Here is a 9,785-nt window from a genome sequence, read left to right on the forward strand (position 1 = left end):
TGTATATTGGGAAGTCTGCTAGGACTATCTAAATTTGAGAAGTCCGTCAGGACTATCTAAATGTGGGAAGTTCGTCAGGATTGTCTAATATAGAGAAAGTCTGTCAAGACTATTGTTGTGAGGAAAGTTCGCCGAAACTATCTTGTGAATATGATTCCACCATATGTTTGATAGTATGAGTCTAAAAAATAGGTGACCCATTATTATGAAAAGGCCATGGTGCTTGTACTATCATATAAGGTGAGGCGGATATACGTTATGACGGCCCATCAGATTATTCTTACAGAATTGCATCTACAGTAGTTATGGATTTCACTTTGGCGAGAGCCGCGGGAGAATTTGAGAATTTGATATAGCTTTACAAGTCTGCCAAGAATGAGTTTACGTGCTAGTAGCAGATCCTAAACTCGAGCTCTCTGTACAGGCAAATTGTATGAAAGTCATATCATATATATATATGACTACCCGCCAATCCTTTTAAGGACAATACAAGGGTATTCTCCTATACTCCCGAGGTGAAGAAAATGTATATGAAAGATATGTTAGTCCATCACAACTATCTCATATGCATGGATCTGTAAATAGAGGATTCACAATTAAGAATCCGCCTACAAGTTATCTATTTCGACAGAAATCCACCAGGAGTGGACTACTTGATTTCGGATCAAGGGTGGAATGATGTACCATTCAATCTATCCATTGGATAGGGATGAGAAGGCTTCTTAATTAAGCTGTGATGGTGTCTCCTTCTAGATCCAAGAGGACCATAACACGAGTCTAAGTTTGATGGGACAAAATGCTATTAATAGCATGCAATAGGGACTATCTGCCAAGAACGACCTTATATAGATATCTGTAGTCATTGGTGCAAGGTGTGTTATGAGTACTGTTTACATATTATCTTTTATAAGTCTTAAGTAGAAATCTATAAGGATTCCCCTCTTAAGGACATAGATGCATAAGAATTATGAAGGCAATACTTAAAATGGAATTAGTATGGAAAAACCGCCTAGGAATCACCTATTGTGAATAGAAGGATGGCATATTGTCTTAAGGCTAACAAAACCATCGTGAAGTTCCAACCACAAAGTGCAATCACATTAGTATTGTTAGTAAGATAAGAAAACACATTAATTTATTTAGAACTTGTGTTGTTATGCATTCCAGGTAAATAGGGAAATTTAGAAGTTTGAGAAGGGATCAAGTCAGAATTTTTCGCATATCTACACATTTGTTTCTTAGTGGTAACTTGCATACAACATGGCAACCCAGAGGTGAAGTCTCAGGGTCTTTTTTGTAAATGAAACTAAGGGGTGAAAATATTAGGCAATTTTTCACATAAGTGGAAGTCTTTTAGCGAGATTATTTTATATAAACCTTAAGTTTTATCGACATTGATTTCTTGGAAAATTTTATTTACTTAACAACAAGATTAACTGTAATATTTTCTATATTCTTTTACTATTGCGGATAATAATATTGAAAGTAATACTTAGATCATAAATCTAGTTGTGACATCCTATAGCTCAAACCCGATAAACGGGTCGAGTTTGGGGTGTTTCAGTTAAAGAAATTGGTTTTCGGAGTTGAGAGTTAATAGCGCATGGTAATGTTGTTAAAAGGTAGAAATGTTCTTAAATTTCTTTTCAAAGGAACCCAAAAATGTTGAATGAACCCAAAAAAGAAAAAGGCAAAGTGATGAGAGGGAAGAAGGAAGGAATATTGGGAAAAAGAAGGAAATAAGAAAAAAAATGGAAATAATTTTTAAAACTATTTTTATTGTATTTTAATATATTTTTTAGATCATGACATCGTCATGACGTCATTATGCCACATGTCACAATCTTATTCTGCCACCTGTCTCAAAATTAACGGCGTTAAAAAAAAGTACCAAACTAGTTTACGAAGAAAAAGTTTGGGTTTGTGTTCCAATCTAGGACAAAAAAAAAACTTAAGTGCCAATCTGGGAGAAGTGGATAAGTTTAGGTACAAATTTTATATTTAACCCTAATTAAAACTTATGATTCGTTGTATATTATTCTGTGTTACACTTTTATTTGTTTTGCAAACTTAGTAATTGTTTTTAGGTTAATATTTAACTCAATTCACTTCTATTTATTTCTATTACCAGCTTGCCAATTGATAATTTCACATTATCTGGTTTACATATATAGTCACTGTAGAGGCGATACTTTTTACTCACTACTTTATTACTTGTTGACAATTATGTACACTTGCACATCATTAGATAATCTCGCGACAAGTTTTTGACACCGTTGTCAGGGACTGTTTAAGTCATTATTTGTGAAGTAAATTATTTTTCAATTTCATTTATTTTTCTAGTAATCTTAACTTAGTTTTTCTACGAATTTTTCAACTCTTTATGAACACAGACTGAATTATCAATCTAATTCCAATTGATCCTAAAATTGAACACACCTTTAAATAGAGAAGAAGGGATCAAGTAACTTAGAGACAAGCTGCAGAATGAATCTTACACAATAAATCAAATAGGCGGAGCTGCTAATGCTCAAAATCCTATCCATTTTGTTGATGACAGAAACAATGCCATCCATCAAAATATGTTATGCCACTTTTTCATGAACTCAATTCGAGAATTGTGAAACCTGAAATTAAGGTGCCACAGTTCGAATTAAAGTTAATAAAGTTTCAAATGCTTCAAATTGTGGGCCAATATAGTGGGATGCATACTGAAGATCTAACCTTCATTTTTGCTTATTCATGAAAGTAAACAACTCCTTTAAAATGGCTGGAGTAATTGAAGATGCAATGAGATTAAAGTTAATCTCATACTCGTTGACAAATAGAGCACGAGCATGGTTGAAATCTTTACCATATGTCAAGAATTGGCTAAATGATTCTTGATGAAGTACTTCCCACCCAGCAAGAATGGCAAGCTTTGAAATGAGATCACTACATTCCAAAAACTTGATGATGAACCTTTATGAGGCTTGGGACTAATTCAAGGAATTATTACAAAAATGTCTTCACAATAGGATTCCACATTGCATTCAATTGGAGACTTTTTACAATGGTCTCAATGCATATACAAGAATGGTGGTAGATGCTTCTGAAAATGAAGCTCTTCATTCTAAGTCATACAATAAAGCTTATGAAATTCTTGAAAGAATTTCCAACAACAATTATCAATGGCTGACTAATTGAACTACCACAGGAAGAAGAGTTGCAAGAGTACATGAAGTTGAGGCACTTACTTCACTAGCAACCCAGGTATCTTCTATTTCTTCCATGCTTAAGAACTTTACTACTAATGGTTTTAATGTTAATTTAATAAGTCAGCAGACAAGCCAATTTGAGAACATTTTATGTATGTATTATGGAGATAATCATATGTTCGAAAATTACCCGTCAAACCTGGAATCTATCTACTGCATGGGAAACCAAAGTCAGAATAGAAGTAGCCTAGGTCCATAGTCAAATTTTTACAATACTTTATTATGAAATCATCTGAATTCCTCGTTGAGTAATCAAGGGGCTGGTCATATCCATTCTTATATGCAATCCCGACCAAATCAGCGGACAGGGTTTTCTTAACAAGTTTAGAAACCTCTGCAAGACGAATCTTCTAACAATTTGGAGATCTTATTGAAAGCATATATGGCAAGGAATGATGCAACTTTGAGAAATTTGGAAAACCAGATAGGTCAAGTAGCCAATGAATTTTGAGGTTGACCTCGAGGTGTTTTGCTGAGCGACATTGAAAATCTAAGAAGTCCGGACAAAGAGCATTGCAAAGCTGTCACCTTAAAGAATAGAAAGACGTTGAAACCTAAAGTTGTTGAACTTGAAGACAAGCCTATTGTTGCTTAGAACGAAGAGGAAGATCAACCGAATGTTAAAATTCTCATTTTACAGAAGTTAGTTTCCACGGTTGCTAAAGAGGTATTGTCGCAAAAAGTTAGTCCTAAAATTTCAACATCTGCGACAAATGCAAAGGCATTACCTCAGAAGTGTTGTCCGATTAAAGCTAAGATTCCACCACCTCCTCATTCTTAAAGACTCCAGTAGCATAAGCAAGAGGTTCAATTTAAAAAGTTCTTGCATGTACTTAAACAACTTCACATCAATATCCCATTGGTGGAAGCCCTGGAGCAAATATCAAACTATGTTAAGTTCATAAAGGATATCCTCTCCAAAAAGAAAAGATTTGGGGAATTTGAGGCAGTAACATTAACAAAGTAGTGAAATGTACTTTTACAAAACAAGCTACCCTCAAAAATGAAAGACCTGGGGAGTTTTACCATACCTTGTAATATTGGAGAATCTTACCATGGAATGACTTTGTGTAATTTGGGAACAAGTATAAACTTGATGCCGATATTTGTATTTAGACGATTGGGAATTGGTGAAGTTGGACCAACAATTGTTACACTTCAACAGGTAGACAGGTCATTAGTACATCCTGAAGAGAAGATCAAAGATGTATTACTATGCGTTGATAAATTTATATTTCCATCTAAGTTTATTATTTTGGATTTTTGAGTAGATAACGAAGTACCAATCATCCTAGAAAAACCTTTCTTGGCAACTGGTAGAACATTAATTGATGTCTAGAAAGGCGAACTCACCAATCAAGTTCAAGACAATCAAGTAAATTTTAATGCATTTAAAGCTATAAAATTTCCTAATGTAGTTGAAGAATGTTTCGCGATGTCTAAGATGGATTCATTGGCCTTTACAGAATGGGAATCAATTCTGTAAATGCTCTATTAGAGCGAGTTTTAGTGACCAATCCACCAAGTGATGATGAAGAGAGGGGGAATATTTGGATTTTTTGGAAGCCAATTCAAAGGTATTCATTCCACAATCTCCATTCAAATTGTTGGAGTTAACATCTCGTGAATACACGCAACCTAAGGCATTAATAAAGGAGCTAATCGAAAATAGAGTTAAAAGTACTTCCATCCCATTTGAAATATGTTTATTTGGGTAACTCTTCTACTTTTCCTATCATAATTTCAATTGAGTTAACCGAGAATCAAGAAGAAAAGTTGATTGACTTTGTGAATAAGTTTAAGAAGACAATAGGGTGGACTGCAATTCATATTAAAGGTATTAGTTTGTCTTTGTGCATGCACAAAATTCTACTTGAAGCTGGGGAGAAAGCATCGATTGATGAAAAAATGAGGCTAAATTTGATCATAAAGGAGGTAGTCGGGAAAGAGATCGTCAAATGGTTGGATACGGGGATCATCTATCCCATTTCTATCAGCTCAAGGGTAAGTCCAGTTCAATGTGTACCAAAGAAAGGGGGAATCACGGTTGTAGAGAATGAAAATAATGAGCTGATTCAAACAAGTCCGGTTATGAGTTGGTGGATCTGTGTTGATTATAGAAAATCAAATAAAGCAACCTCGAATGACTATTTCCCGCCACTTTTCATGGACTAGATGTTAGATAATCAAATAGTTGTAGCCCCAGAAAATTAGCACAAAACCACTTTCACTTGTCCGCACGATACTTTTTTTCAGCGTATGCCTTTTGGTTTACACAATACACCTGCAACTTTTCAAATGTGCATGATTGCAATATTTACTGACATAGTTGAACATTTTTTGGAAGTATTCATGGATGACTTTTCAGTGTTTGGAGATTCATATGATGATTGGTTAAGTAGTTTAGCTAAGGTGCTAAAATGTGTGAAAAGAATAACTTTGTCCTTAATTAGGAAATTTTTTATTTTATGGTTAAGGAGCGTATCGTCTTGAGGCACAGAACATCAAGATGAGGAATTGAAGTTGATAAAGAAAAAGTCGATGTAATAGAGTAGTTGCCACCTCTTGTGTCTATAAAAAGGAGTTAGAAGTTTTTTGGGGCATGCTGGTTTTTATCGAAGGTTCATAAAAGACTTTTCAAAGGTTTTCAAGCCACTGTGTACTATGTTAGATAAGGATATTGCAACACCCCTTACCTGTATCCGTCGCCGGAACAAGGTACGAGGTATTAACAAATTATAGTATATACTATTAAACAAAACCCAACAAAAATATGGCGTGCAATTTGATCATTATAACATATGCCATTAACAATACAAACCAACTTCAAAGGCTTCATACAAAATGATTAGTTTGATACTATAAGTAATAATTTGAACCTAGACAATTATGACACGTAACAAAATAACTAAGTCTGCTATACATGCCATATTTCAAAATGTTGAGTTCAAATACCAAGAGTATTGATAGTGCGGGCGGATCTTCTACGATCTCTGACTCCTGTGCTAGCTGGATGAAACTATAAGACAAAGGAGAGAAAAGAAAGTAAGCTTATAGCTTAGTAAGTAAGTATATAAATAACAAATAAGAAATCTAATATGTTTACAACATAACTCAATTATATCATATTTTTAATTTTATTGTTTACTCCAATTTGATCAAGATGTCCCTCCTATGTCATGATCACTAAATAAATCATAACTCGAGTTACGAAATTCAAAATTCAAATTCGTAAAATTTTCCTGAATCTAGACTCATAAAACTTCTTACTAATTTTTTTCTAGAATTTTTGGTTCAGCCAATTAGTACAGTTTATTAGTTAAAGTTTCCCCTGTTACACAGATCAACTGATCTGACCTCTGTTCATTACGAATTGAATTTCTCTCAGTACACAATTCAAATAAACATGAAACCTGTTTCAATTAAAACTATACTCAATAAGGAATTTAGGCATATAAACTATATTTCTTAATTTTTTTTTTACAATTTTTAATGATTTTTAAAATTTGAAACATGGGATTACACAATTTTTGGTGAATTTTCAAAATCACATCACTGCTACTGTCCAAAACAATTTTAATGCTAATTTCATTCTTTCACACATTCTTTATACTAACCTCATTTTAACTTACATATATATATACCACAAATCATTTTCACCACATTTCATACATCACAAGTGTAGGTCCATGACTACAATGTCACCACAAAACCATCCCGTTGAACAATTCGGAATAATCCTCGATACTTGATGGTTTCAGCAACAACCCCACCATCATATTTCATTTAATTCGGCTCTCTTGTACACATGGTGAACACTTAGTACCACTCATGCGACCTAGCCGATTTGTCTCGTAGCTCTCTTGTCTACATGGTGTCCTTCACTTGGAATCACGCATGCGACCTAGCTACATTTATCTCTCACGTAGCTCTCTTGTCTACATTGGATACATCCCGTATCACACATGTGACCTAGCTACTATATAGTATCTCGTAGCTTTCTTGTACACATGATGTGCACTCGGCACCATACATGTGACCTAGCTACGCTCCCTCTATTTTATTCGATTTTTCCGAATGTTCAACCGGGATCTCTCTCTCTATTACTTATTTCCATTCTTTCAATAGTCGATTTATACTTCAACATCAACTAATATATATAATAGGCTGAAATATAAAAATGTAAATGAAATTAATGTATTATTTACATACAAACTTACCTCGGTGTAAAATATGGGAATTTTTCAATTTAGTCCAAAACTTTCTCCTTTCCCCGTTCGAGGTCGATTCCACGCCTTTCTTGATTATGAAGCTTGAAAGTTGAAGAAACCCTAGCTATGGAGGAGAGCAATTTTCGGCAGCAACTAATGAAGATGATAACCAATTTTGGGTTATTTTTCCCATTTTATTTCATTTAATATACAAATGACCAAAATGCCCTTACTACTAAACTTTCAAAAAAATTCCCTCCATGTCCAACTTTTGTCCATAACTTAAGAATGGGTCAAATTGCTATTTAAGACCTCCTAATTAATACCCCAAAGCAATTTCATACTAAAAACTTCAAAAACACGAGTTTTACAATTTATTTGATTTAGTCCCTATTCTCAACTTAAGCGAGAAATGCACAAAATTTCATCACGAAATTTTCATGAAATCATGAAATCATATCATAAACCCCAAAATAATTATAAAATGATTATTTCTATCTCGGATTTGTGGTCACAAAACCACTATTCCGATTAGGCCCTAATTCGGGTTGTCACAGATATAGAATTTAGTTTTGATGATGTAACACCCCTTACCAGAGACCGTCGCCGAAGTCGAGCACGAGGCGTTACCAGACTTATCTTACTTGTTCGGGGCATAAATTTTTTTTAAATTAATTCACTCAAATTCATCCAATAAACCCCTAAAAAGGGTCTTCGAGGCCCTAAAATGTGCAATTGGAACGGTTCGAGACCAAACCAGGAACATTAAAAATTTTCCAATTACTTACACAAATCAAAACAATTTATTTCACTATTCATAATAAAACTGTCCATCTGCGTAACAATCACTAAATTAATTATAACTTGAGTTACGAAACTCAAAATTTAAATTTGTAAATTTCTCCTTAAACTAGACTCATATTTATTCCTACCATAATTTTTCCAAAAATTTTAGTTTTTCCAATTAGTATATTTTATTCATTAAATGTTCCCCTATTTTGCAGTTCAGTGGGCCTGACCTCTCTTCACTAAAATTGATTATCTCATTATACAGAATTCCGATAATGTTTCTGTTTATTTCTAATGAAAATAGACTCACTAAGGAATATAGACATATGATCTGTGACTTATAATTATTTTTTTTACAATTTCTAGTGATTTTACAAAGTTGGAACAGGGGATCACAAAGTCACTCTGAACTAGTCTTATAAAAATTTAAATATCTCAGAATATAGACTTCCTTTACTTGCTCTGTTTCTTTCTATGAACATAGACTCAATAAGCTTTAATTCTATATCTCATTCATCATTTAATTCCATTTCTGTAATTTTTAGTGATTTTTCAAATCCACGTTACTGATGTTGTCTCCTAACTGTTCTATGACCAACTCTTCCTCTTTCATAATTTCTTTGCATCAAACCTCAATTAGGCATATATAATACCAAAACATGTTCTTATTTAGCTATATCATAACCTAATCATTACTAATTAGTCACATGCCATTCTTTAATCATATCATAAGGACATACACACAAAATAACCAAGTCCCTATACATGCCATAACTTAAAGTATTTCTAGTCACAAAATACCGAGTAGCTCGTTGATAGTGTGAGGCGATCTCTGACGTCTTTACAATTTTTCAAGTTAGCTTTTTGATACTCGATACAAAATACTATCAAATATTTTGATTTAGTCCTCAATCTTTTTCTTTCCTCTATCTAACCCTAAATTTCGTTCTTCTTGATTATGAAGCTTGGAAACTTGACAAAACCCTAGCTATGAAGAACCCTTTAAATTTTGGCCTAATGTAGAAGATGGGCACATTTTTGCATCTTTTACCCTTTTTTAATCTTTTAATTACCAAATGACTAAAATACCCTTCACTAAAACTTTAGTTATTTTTATCTATGTATGTCCATTTTTGTCCATGAAAACCTAATGGTCTAATTACCATTTAAGGACCTCAACTTCAATTATACTCTTCAATTTAATCCTTTACCCTCTAAAACTCATACTTATCAACTTTTGCAATTAAGCCCAGTAGGTAAATTAAGCATGCTATCTAAAATTTTCCATCGATACTCTAACACATGCATCTAATCACTCGGTAAATTATAAAAATTAATCGGAATAAACTTTTCTATCTCAGATTCGTGGTTTCGCAACCACTGTTCCGTTTAGGCCCTATTTTGGGATGTTACATTTCTCCCCTCTTTAGGGATTTTCGTCCTCGAAAATCTTACCTGTGAAAAGATTTGGATACTGTTTTCGCATAACCTCTTTAGGCTCCATGTAGCCTCGTCTACCCCATGCCTA

At 33.7% G+C, this 9,785-nt stretch overlaps 1 non-coding gene across 1 annotated transcript; it reads right to left on the reverse strand.

The window, feature by feature from the left end:
- Window positions 1-2,915: 2,915 nt before the first annotated feature.
- LOC121205246 (small nucleolar RNA R71) lies at window positions 2,916-3,020 on the reverse strand. Its single transcript, XR_005900331.1, has one exon. It is a non-coding gene; the product is annotated as a small nucleolar RNA R71 (small nucleolar RNA).
- Window positions 3,021-9,785: the final 6,765 nt, after the last annotated feature.

The sequence above is a fragment of the Gossypium hirsutum genome, chromosome A08 (genome assembly GCF_007990345.1).
Source record: "Gossypium hirsutum isolate 1008001.06 chromosome A08, Gossypium_hirsutum_v2.1, whole genome shotgun sequence".
Lineage (NCBI taxonomy): Eukaryota > Viridiplantae > Streptophyta > Magnoliopsida > Malvales > Malvaceae > Gossypium > Gossypium hirsutum.